General features: G+C 34.5%; 1 long non-coding RNA gene across 2 annotated transcripts; it reads left to right on the forward strand.

The window, feature by feature from the left end:
• The first annotated feature begins 1,159 nt into the window (after window positions 1-1,159).
• On the forward strand, window positions 1,160-11,165 carry LOC130012177 (uncharacterized). 2 transcript variants are annotated; one of them, XR_008787547.1, is made up of 5 exons: window positions 1,160-1,203; window positions 7,472-7,649; window positions 8,497-8,632; window positions 9,264-9,402; window positions 11,090-11,165. It is a non-coding gene; the product is annotated as an uncharacterized LOC130012177 (long non-coding RNA). The 2 variants fall into 2 exon arrangements; XR_008787546.1 differs by lacking the exon at window positions 1,160-1,203 and adding an exon at window positions 3,530-3,664.
• Window positions 11,166-11,858: the final 693 nt, after the last annotated feature.

Raw genomic sequence — 11,858 nt, forward strand, 5'->3', positions numbered from 1 at the left:
AACTCAAAAATAATTTTTTTTTCAAATCAATAATGAACTTTTTTCTATAATTAACTCTGCTTGACCACAGAAACGAAGCTAGTTTACCGACATTTGAATTCCTATTTAGACGAGTCTAGTCGAAAATACTATATTCTACTTCGAGGATTTATTCCGCGTCCATTTTCATAATATGGAATGAAACTAAAAATACCTGTTTAATCTTTATGTGTATGAAAAGGATTAGAATCGCATAATTTATTAGTCCACTGTTTTCAATGTGGAAGCCCTTCAGGAGAGAGAGAGAGAGAGGGGGGGGGGGGAGAGGGGAGAGAGAGGTGGGGTTAAACGACCACTCGACAAAATCTAGGTCATGGTTCAATTTTTTTCAATAATTCGCTTGCGCGTAGGGGTCTTTAGCAGTGGGAGAAAACCGGAGGACCCCTAGAAAGCCAACGAGGTTGGGCAGGCGACCCTACTCTTTGTCACGTACAAGCGGGGAATCGAAACCCCTCTAGTTGCAGACCTTATGATACTACGTGCACGCGCTCACCATTCGGCCACCCCCACCCCCCCCCCCACACCCCCACCCCCAAGGACAGAAATCCGTTGATAGTCCACTGTGTGTGCAGAATGAACGAACCATTCGGTTGTTTCACTTATGTTACAGATTGAATAATTTATTGTTTTAATCATTAACACCCAAATAACATAACGTGTATAATATACAAACAACGCGTGTACGGCTGTTTTTATACTACTCAAGCATACTTCTGGCTCTGACTTGCCAGCACCAAATCCATAAACTGCTGTACCAAAAAGACAGGTTATTTCCAAAGGTCAGGTTGAAGCCTCAGAAGGTGAACTAGGCGTAGTTGAGATGCCCACGCCACGTGGGGGTATTAGTATTCCTAAACGATACCCACTGCACCTAAAATCTTTCACAAAATTTTGAAACGGATATATGTCTTTTGGGAGCCAATAGGGCAAACGTTGGATTATTCGGCCATTGAACCAGCTACGCTTAAAATGAAATACATAGATAACTAAATAAGCTGGTTTCAATCATGCTAATTATCACCGTTCACGTATATCCGTATTATAAGTAAGTCAATTTACGCGTGATTTAAAGGGGGCGTTTATGAATATGACCAATATAAATAAGACTTCTAAAATTTATCAGCTTTCATTATCTGATGAACTCTATGGATGTAAATATTAGAAGTAAGTAGATTATAGATATTATTTTAGAATATTTTGACAGAAATGAATGTTATATATAACGGAATAACGCTTACCCGAGAATACTCGAAATTAATACAACTATAAACGTAGAATAATATTCCCTTTTAATGTAAGATATAATCTAGGTAAGTTGTCGAGAACACTGAATGTAATTATTCATCCATGTGTTGGACTTTTTCGTTTTATAATGCTTCAAGAAATATTTATCGGAATTGGTTATTAGGAAATAAAATTCATTACATCACACTTAGAGCTCATAATAAATATTTCTTATTAAAGGTAGAAATTATTTCCATTTTATATTCTTGTATTGTGTAAATCAGAGCATATTAAAATTAACTTATAGTCATGTGCCAAGTTGTTAGTTTCCCCTTTAAACTAGGAAATAAGATTGAAGGGTTGTACGGAAATTAACTTGGTCATTGTTGAAATATTATGTCGTAAATAATTTCTATTCTTTGCCTTTCCCTTGAATAGATATATAAGACAGCTTTATGACTCATAAAGACTGTGGGTTTGATGTTCTTAATTCGCGCATTCTGGAGATACTAGTATTATACTAATATATATTTATATATATTTATATAGTATAATACTAGTATATATAATACTATATATATAAATATATATATATATATTTATATATATAGTATTATACTAGTATCTCCAGAATGCGCGAATTAAGAGTTTAAAATTATCTCTCGAAATCTGCTCTATAAAAATCGTTACCTTGCACTGTTGGAATAATTTGTATCAAAGACAATAGTTTTGAACGGTCTTTGTCAAACAATAAAGTATCATAAACTTACAGGAGCTGAACATCTTTGACATCTTTGAATTTATTTTGGAACGATTGCTTCTAGCCATACCGTTTGAACTGTAGTAATTGGCGGAAGTGGCAGAGTTGTTACACGGAGGTATCCACATCATAGCCTCTTTATATAACCTAGTAACGGGAGTGGGGGCGGGGGTAGTTTAACGCGTGGGCGTTATAATATCACGACAAGGAGTAGGGTCGCTTGTTCAACCTCGTTGGTTTTCTCACGCTCAACCAGATTTCTCCCACACCTAGATTGTGTCCAGTGGAAGTTAAACCCCATTCCTGTCTGTCTGTAACTAATAGAAAGTCTTGTGGATAAATCTTTGATATCGCTTATGTTAAGTGGAAACCACAGTCTATCGAGGGAAAGATTAAACCCAGCTGCAGTCAATCCTCCAGGTTGAATTTCACCAGTAATTCCTCTCTTAACTATGTAACAAAACTCAACATAGGTACATATATACATTGTCTATACATGATAGCAGAGTATATATAAATGTATCGGATTGACCACTTGAAAACCGCTATGTCTCAGAGGTGGAGTGTTTAAGGGTTCCTAATGCATAATTTTATGTGGAGGACTTAAATTTGAACGTAACCAAGAATCTTTAACGTAATAAACGATTCATGACCCTGGAACTGGCGTGGTAGTTGACTCGGTATAAAAACAAAGCGGACCTCGCCTTGACTAATGGTGTTTAATGGTACGTACGCACCAGTAAATCGAAATCGAAACCCCGCCAGTTGACGCAATGACAGACCGTATGATACAGCGCGCACGTGCTAACTATTCGGCCATCCAACCCCCCTAAATTACGATATAAAGAATACCTTTTAATCGTATAAATTAATATATAAAGAATACCTTTCTATCGTCTAAATTACTATATAAAGAATACGTTCCAATTGTCTAAATTACTATATAAAAAAATACACTTCAATCGAATAAATTAATATATAAAGAATCTCTTTCAATCGTCTAAAGAACACTTTTCAATCGTCTAAATTACTATATTATAAAGAATATGTTCCAATCGTCTAAATTACTATAAAATCGCCCGAAGTAATATATAAAGAATACCTTTCAATCGTCTAAATTACTATATAAAGAATATTTTTCAATCGTTTAAATTATTATAATACCTTTCAACACTTATTGTTAATGAATTTATATAACGAAAATGACCTTCTTGCGCATTGTAGCTTTGCGCATTATTTTTCACGCCCAGCACGAAGTGCATATATTATTGTAAGCAGGTGTGTACTGGTCGATTAAACTGATAAAATAAAGCTAACCGTAAATCCTCATATAGTGCAATATCCTATAGAATTGATAGATTTATTTATTGTATTAATATGAAGATAACCATATTTATCAATTTTTCTGTTAAATTACTCATGTATCGACTTTATTACCCTATTTAATACAGAAACGTTCAAATACGGGGAGCTTTAAGTATTTATATTTATTAAGGGTATGGGATTTTCCTAGTATTAATTAAATACTGTTTACAAATTTGATTTATAAACATGTTATCTATGAAGGTGATCTATGACTATATATAAATAACATTCGTCTTCATTCTGCAGTAGGTGTTATAGCTCAATACGCGTATACAGGTAAGGCGTATACCTTTTTAGCTTTTATTTTATTTTATTTTAATTTATATGTTTTACTTCTCGTCAAAATGACCATTAAATAAATTTTCAATTTCTTATGCACAGAAAACAGCGTCATTATATTTTTTATCGTGTAACACCCCTGCAAAGTGCTCTTGTATTTTTTCTTTCTCCATTGGCCAGCTACAAGTTTACAGTAAAAGAAGGGACGTATTATCCGGAATGTGACCTAAAATTGATGGGTTTACAGAATACACAATTTAAAAGAAAGCCTACTGTAATATTTCTGATTTGATCACATTTCGGCTAAATAAGCGATATTGTTTTTATTTAGAATTGTTGAATTTTTTTCGGGTAAAAACACCTTCCAACATTATCATGCTATAAGTCAATTAATACCATTTTCAACAATTATAAAATAACAGTTTAACCATTTTTATTGTGGGGCATAATGAATGATGTCGCAGCCTTATATGAAGAATTACATTTACAAAAAGTTTAGAGATAAGTGCATATTCTGATTTATAGAAATAACAAGTTTATTTTACCTTGTGATTGTGGATAAACATATATTCGACATTATTTCACTAAATCGATTGTTTGTAATAATAAAACAATAACATACTCCCCTTGAGGGAATGTTTTATGAGTTAAACCCAGACTAATTATCCCTTGCAGTCAATGAAACCGCGAGGCTACAAAATGCAATATTTCATTTATCGGCAAATTTATAAACATAAAAATTTGTAATATCCTTTCTTGAAAAATATATCACGAATGTGACCTTAAGTACATTTTTTGATCATATTTGTTTGTTTTTTCTTTTTGTGTGAGATATAACGAGTACAAAGTCTAGAGATAAATCGAAGTAAAATGCCTTATCAGTAAAACATATTTTGTTTCAATGGCATTAATTAAATGAACTGGACATCGAGACAATTCTGTGAAATATTATTGCAATATATTACTGAATTGTTTTTCATGAAATAGAAATATTCTATCAGAATCAGATAATCCCTACTTTTGTACACATGATTTGTTGGGTTTTTTTCACTTTTCACTGGCGGCAACATATTTTAACAACGACAGAAAATTTTGAAATTAAAACAATTTATGTTTTTCATCCCGAATTTCTATTTTTCGGGAATTCATGAACTTTACGTGTTCCTTCAAATCCAGTTTCAAGACAAAATTAAATATGTATTAAGTGTAATTATATGAATATTAAAATACGTTTGTCATATTATAATAATTGTTAATAATTATTATAATTGTTAATAATTATATTTTCGTCGCTCTAATAGTGGAAATTGTCGCCCGATCTATGAACTATCGCAAATATTTTCGGATTGTATTTAGAGACACACGACATAGAGAAAATTCCAGAACTATGGTTTTACATGAATAATGTAGGCAGCATGGTAACCTTAATAATAATGGATTGTTTCTGAATAATTAAAGTGAATTATATAGTGAAATAGCCAAGTTTGATATATATTTAATCTAAACAGTATATATATAAAGCTGTGTTTTAGTATAAAGTTACACTATAACCAAAAAGGAAATATACATCACAATCGTTATTTTATATATATTAGCTCAATAAATAGTTGTGGCTTCACATTTTATCAAATGTAAATAGCTTTAGCGGAATGCTGGATTTAAATTGGTATAAACAATATATACTAGACAGTTATAATCCTAAATATATAACTATCGATAGGAAAACATACACAAACTATCAAAAATCTTTCATCTTTCGATATAGTCTAAGCAAAAATTTGAAAATCTACGAGGGCTAGATTAAAAGTTCTGAGCCTGAAAAGGATAGATCAATTGGGTTGAAACAAACTTTGCCACCAACAAGTACAGCCATGGAATTAATCATAAACATAAGAACTGCAGCTGTAGTGTTAATATTGTCTTCGTAGCCGACCATCTTGTATACCCATTGAAATCACCAGAAATGGACAAAACTGGCTATAGGGCAGTCATCGTATACAAGACGACGGCTGGTGTTTTTTTTTTTGTAAACAATATTGAAGAACAGGCATGGCCTATTTAATCCATCTCAAATAAAAGCAATTTAATTTTAATCTAAAAGATGTGCAAAGATAATCAAAAAAATACATATGTACAATTTTAAAGTCTTTAGGATATGGCGAAAAATATATGAACCTTTTCAAACATTTCGTTTGAGTCTGTTATGTACTCTTCACAAAAAAGTAGGAGGATATTGAAATGCAAATACCTATGCAGGTTGTTATATGATCAATAGTCATGGACACTTGACATCCTTTAAGAGTATCTTCACAGATGGAGAACTTGTCGCCCCAACAGAACCACTGAGCTGCGCCTACACGTGGGAGGGGTTCATTGTCAAATTTGACACTTCATGGAAAGGTTGGTGAAAACTGCCGCTTGCTGGTTTATCCTATCCATGTTTGCTTTACTATCGGTTCTTGCATACGATTTACTGTTTAGTGTATCTTTGCTTTAGTGTGTTACGTTTAATTTGATCGGCAGACGTGTTCGTCGACGTCAACATCAACCGACAACACTGCAAGAATTGGTTGTGGCACTGCACGAGGAGTAGGTCAGATTGCCCCAAATCGTGATTGGACGGTTGATTAGGAGCATGCCACGACGAATTGCTGAATATCTGAGGATTTGTGGAGCAATTACTCATTATTAAGACAAAAATCAAAAACGTCCATTTTCACTTTTGACGGTGTATCTCATCGCGAGGAAATGGGGCCGTCAGATAAGCCGCCCATATGAACTATGTTTATGTTCATGTGTAGGGAATTGGCCTGTTATTAACATACACTGGTTACCTCTAATGAAAACAGCAGTGCTCCGAAGTTTTGTATTGTTTCTGAATATCCCCTACTTTTTTTGAAGAGTATATTTTTAGTCCCATGAAGTAAAGTAAAACTGGGGACAAGAGTGTTATGGATCGTTTGTGTGCACCTGAATGTAGAGTGCGGTGTAATAAATAATGTTGGGTATCCTCAAAGTTATGATCACAGTTAACTCGTCAAGCTAAATCAAAACGTCAGACATGGTGGTTGATGCTCAGTAATAATTAAATTGTTTAATTTATTGTGGGATTAATAGACAATTTCCCCTTTCTTTGTATTTATAAATATTGTACTTTCAGATAAATGTAAATTTAGAGGGTCAAACAGATAATCCAATTCTACTCGATGGAATATAGATGTATTTACGATTATTTCTCTGTTTGTCAACAATAAAATATCTACATGAGAGATATAAATATAATAATCTACAATAAAATAAATGTCGTCACCCTTTTCTTAAAGAATTACTTTTAATCATGCGAAATAAAGGAAGAACTCATGACCAAAGCAAAACCAAAAGGTTAACAAACGAGTTTACCGGAAATGGTTTTGTTAAAGAAATGTTAAATTGTTTTGAAGACTAAAATGTTGTGGCCTTTTGAAAGTTTTATGTCTGTAGATCTAGCTCACTTTCTACTGTGGTTAGACTAAACAGTCCACTTCAGTTTTGCTTAATCTTCCGAAGTGAAATTAATTTGTCCAGCTTGATCCAGCAATAATCGAAATAATACATCAGATTAACTCAATTCAATACTTAAGTTTTACCTAAAGTTTTAATCAAAGAGATTAAGTCTCAAATCAAAGAGATTAAGTCTCAAGTCAAAGAGATTAAGTCTCAAATCAAAGAGATTAAGTCTCAAATCAAAACGTTTGTCTCTTTGAGAGGTTTGATAGTCAAGTATTGAGATACCGATGCTAACATCCAGCCTTATTATTATTATAGAATGAATTGGCTATTATCATCCTGTATATTTCTTTTGGTTAAATCATCCATCGGTGCCAGCATTGTTGGTGAAGTGGTACCACCTACTATAGTTCAACAAGGCGATTTGCCACCGAAAATTATTGAAAAGGATAGAGGACTAGTGGACCCTGAAGAACTGACAGATTCAAATAGAGAGGTAATAGTCTGTTAATGTCTCCAGCATATTTGATTACGTCTTGTTCTTGTTTGCCAGGCAGCATTTGGAATTGACCTGTACGTGACAAGGGGCAGGGTCACCTGCGTAACCTCCGGGAATTCCAGTTTCCTTCCACTTATAAAGTCCCCGGTTCACAACCAAATTATTAAAATGAAAATATAACATATTAAATGAGTCAGCATATGACTTAGTTAATAGATAATGGTACTGAATCTCATTCCACTCTGTCACTGATGGGACACTTTGCCGTGCGATACTCATCTTTGCCGCCCCTTTAGTGGGACACTATCATGTGTCACTTGTTCCCTTCGTCTCCAATTTCACGCTGTGAACTTTTTTACTTAATAGTCAATTCACTCTTGTTTATACATATTCCTGTATTGAGGAGAGTGTGCATATCATGTATGGGATGCCAGGTCCGCCACGACAATTGTTAGTCATTACAATGAGTAAAGTAATATTTTGACTCAAACAGTTTAATTTCTGTTATTATGTGTGTATTACTAGACATAAGAATTTTACATGTACAACGGAGTGTCAGCCCACCCTTCTTTCATTTCCAATTATCAAATTATGTTGTTTTTGAATTACATGAACCTTGTGATACCATAACATCCAAATAACTAGACACGCATGGCAATCTCGCAAACACCACACTTGAATCACCCAGACGGTTATTTTCGGACCATTCTAGTTCAGTGCCATACCCATATGGCTACCACTTTCTCCAAGTAAAATGAAAACTGAAACATTGGGGTTAAATAACTATATCTGAAATATTCACCAGTAAAATGATATGATTTCAAATTCATTGAATGTTACATAGGTAAAGCCACGCCCTCCTAATGAGGGTCAAACCGATGTTGATGGCGAAGTCCATGACAGGAAGAGACGATTTGTTGAAGCAATTAATCAGCTGTGGCCAAATCTAGAAGTACCCTGGTATTTTGATGATGCTAGTTGTGAGTATATGAAACATCTACCCAAAGATACATTAAAATATATATGAATATATCATTTGTTCTCTTGTTTGGTTGCACGTTTTAAGTCTGGATTTGCTGTGACCATCATGGAAGTGCGGAACTTTTTGAAAATCTTCGTGCTACGTAATACCGAGCTTCGTATTACTTAATGACGATCTATTACTGAAGGGCGATATTTGTATTACTTAATGACGATCTAAATGATGATCTTGGTATTACTTTATGGCGATCTAAATGACGATCTTGGTATTACTTTATGACGATCTTCGTATTAGGTAATCTTCGTGTTACGCTATGACAAACTTCGCGTTACTTTATTACTTAATGGCGATCTAAATGACGATCTTGGTACTACTTAATGACGATCTTGGTATTACTTTATGACGATCTTCGTGTTACGTAATGACGATCTTTGTATTCCTTAATGGCGACCTTCGTGATGTACATGTATATAGAAGTCTTTCGATTAACAACAAGTCTTAATGACTGTGACTTACATACAAATATGGACACAAATCCGTTCTCAAATCTAAAACCATTAAACACAATTTATCCGACGAAGTTTTTCATTGATTTGATTTTAATGTTTTGTTTATTGTTATTTCTGCAGTCGGTGCTGGCGCAGCTGGTGAAAAATATGAAACAATAGTGTCTATGAAATTAATGGAAGAGAGAACTTGTTTAAAATTTAGAGAGATCAATTCAACAGAACATAGTTCTGGAACAACAGCGCATGCCGTCTTTCGAGAGTAAGATTTTGTTGATATATTACTTTGGACTGCAACGAAACTTTAGGAGTTTCCATGGACTATATATTTTTTACTAAAGTGAAATTCGCTAGAATACAATCTGGGATTTGTAACCCAATATTGCAAGTTTTTTTATAGCCTTGGTACCACCCATTTTGGGCTAGGATTCCATGATAACGTATTTATACACATTGAGTATCCCTAATGTGTACTGCATATATCCTAGATACGCATTGCGTGTGAGTAATGCGTATATCCTCGATAAGCATTGCGTGTCTAATAATGCGGACTGGTTCGAAGGTTATCACAACCGCTCCCGTGTGTCTTTCAGCATGTTTAAATTGATTGCAATTGGAGAGCAACGGTGGTCCTGAATTAGACCCCGGTGTTGACCGAGAAAGTTCCTCCGGATTTTGCAGCCTGGCGTTTTACGGGAGCCTGATAAGGAAAAGAAGTCTTAAAATGCAAAAGTTCTGTTCATGGGCTATGACCAGGAAGCAGGCGTTAAGCTACTACTATTATTACTGGATGTTTTCCCAGTTGTATGAAATGAACTTGGTGCTAAAAGAACTTTCAAGCAGCAGTTTAATATTTTGAGCAGCATTTAACCATCAGTCCTTACAACGGTTATTTAAACGCAGGGCATTCTAGCCATAACCTGTAAAATAATATTAAACTAGTAAACGTTTGGAACATTAATTTTTATCGCACTTTATACACGTCATTAAGAGTGTAATCAATCTAAAGGCTACACGGTTTTACACCTTTATGGAACATTAATTTATAACAAGCTTGTTAATTACTATGTGGAAAATAACGACTTAATTACGCCATCCGTTGCACATTTGTTGCGTCATTATCCTTACATCTTGACAACACTCAATCATCATATTAAATATGCCTATCACTCAGGGGCGTGGTGACCTATTATTTTGCATGAGGAACAAGGTCCAGTACGGGACCCAAAAAACAAAGTTTATATGTGTGTGCGGGGGAAGGGGGGGGGCCTATCAGTGTCATCGGGTAATATTGGGCTTTGCGGAACATGCTAGATGAAGCATCTGTCCCAAGTTATATGTTTGACTATGGTTAAGCATTATGATTATGATTATAATGCTGAAACCCGCATTGAAACTGCATGACTTTTTACCATTTGCGGGGGGTGCAAAACCTCAAGGAAGTGCAAAAACTCAAAAACATAACGCAAAGCTCGTCATTGCGTCCCTCTCACTTGGCCCCTGCTATTATTGAGTCTGGAGGACGATCGACAGTACTACGAACTAGAATGTTCTGAAATGGTGTACTGTTATAATATATAAAAGCAAATTTAAATTCAGACAATGAAAATTGGCTGACTTTAATAGAGAATTTCACTCCAGATAACTTAGGTCTTCGGGATTGCCAAGGTTGCGATATCGAAGTTTAACTGTACGTCGTATATGAATTCGTCGGGGCTATATTGGTTTGCAATAATAGCTAGAATAGTGAAAATATAGCAAGACATATTGTCTAAGGTATAAAAAAAGTCTGGAGCGGGTTCAGCTCTCCTTCAAACGATAAAGGAGGGAACAGTTCTGCTTGTTATATATGTTGACATAGGGAAAGCATTGCATGATGAACATGGCATGTATAACCTAGATTTATAGGATCATTATATGGTAATATATTTTCTTGTATTTATTTGTAGTACTGGTCATGGCTGTAGCAGTGCATTGGGATTTAAAAACGTATTGACTGGTCAGAACATAAACTGTTGTTCCCGGGTAAATATCTTCGTGTAAAACCCCTGAGCCAATTTGCTTTAGATCATTTTAAATATAAATCAGCCTTTCCCAATTGTTACTATGGTTGAATATAGCTTCCAAATTTTGTATTTAGTATATATAATTCATAATTAGCAATTTATCATTAGACTTGAAATATTGTGACTCGTTAACTCATTTAGATATCAAACTATATTTACCTCAGACACTACCTAATAATATAACACTATATATGTTTAGTTCTACAGTTTAGATATGTGGGCCGCAGTGGCTCAATGAGTAAGAGACGTTGGCTCGCTAACCTGAAAGTCACGTGTTCGATCCGGGTATTGGACGAGAAAGTTCATCTCGACTTTCCGCCCTCCCCCCGCATACTTTACTAAGCTAGTTCACCAACATTTTAAGTCCTAAATCGATGATTTTAGTCGAAAACACTAAGTATACTTCGAGAATTTTGTTAAGTATTGATTCAGCTTCCATTTAATGAAATTGAAAAAGTTTATTCAGTCTTTGTGTGTATGACTTGTGAAACGGAGTAAAACCGCATTATAAAACAGTATACTAATTTTGGGATATGGCTTCCATTTAGGGCAAAGATTTTTTCTTGAAAAATGGAGTAGATGGATCTCTGTGTCATCTATGCTCGAAGAATGAAGTAAATGTAACTCAGTGTGCAAAATGGGTTCTCCCATG

This window comes from Patella vulgata, chromosome 3 (genome assembly GCF_932274485.2).
Source record: "Patella vulgata chromosome 3, xgPatVulg1.2, whole genome shotgun sequence".
In the NCBI taxonomy this organism is placed as follows: domain Eukaryota; kingdom Metazoa; phylum Mollusca; class Gastropoda; family Patellidae; genus Patella; species Patella vulgata.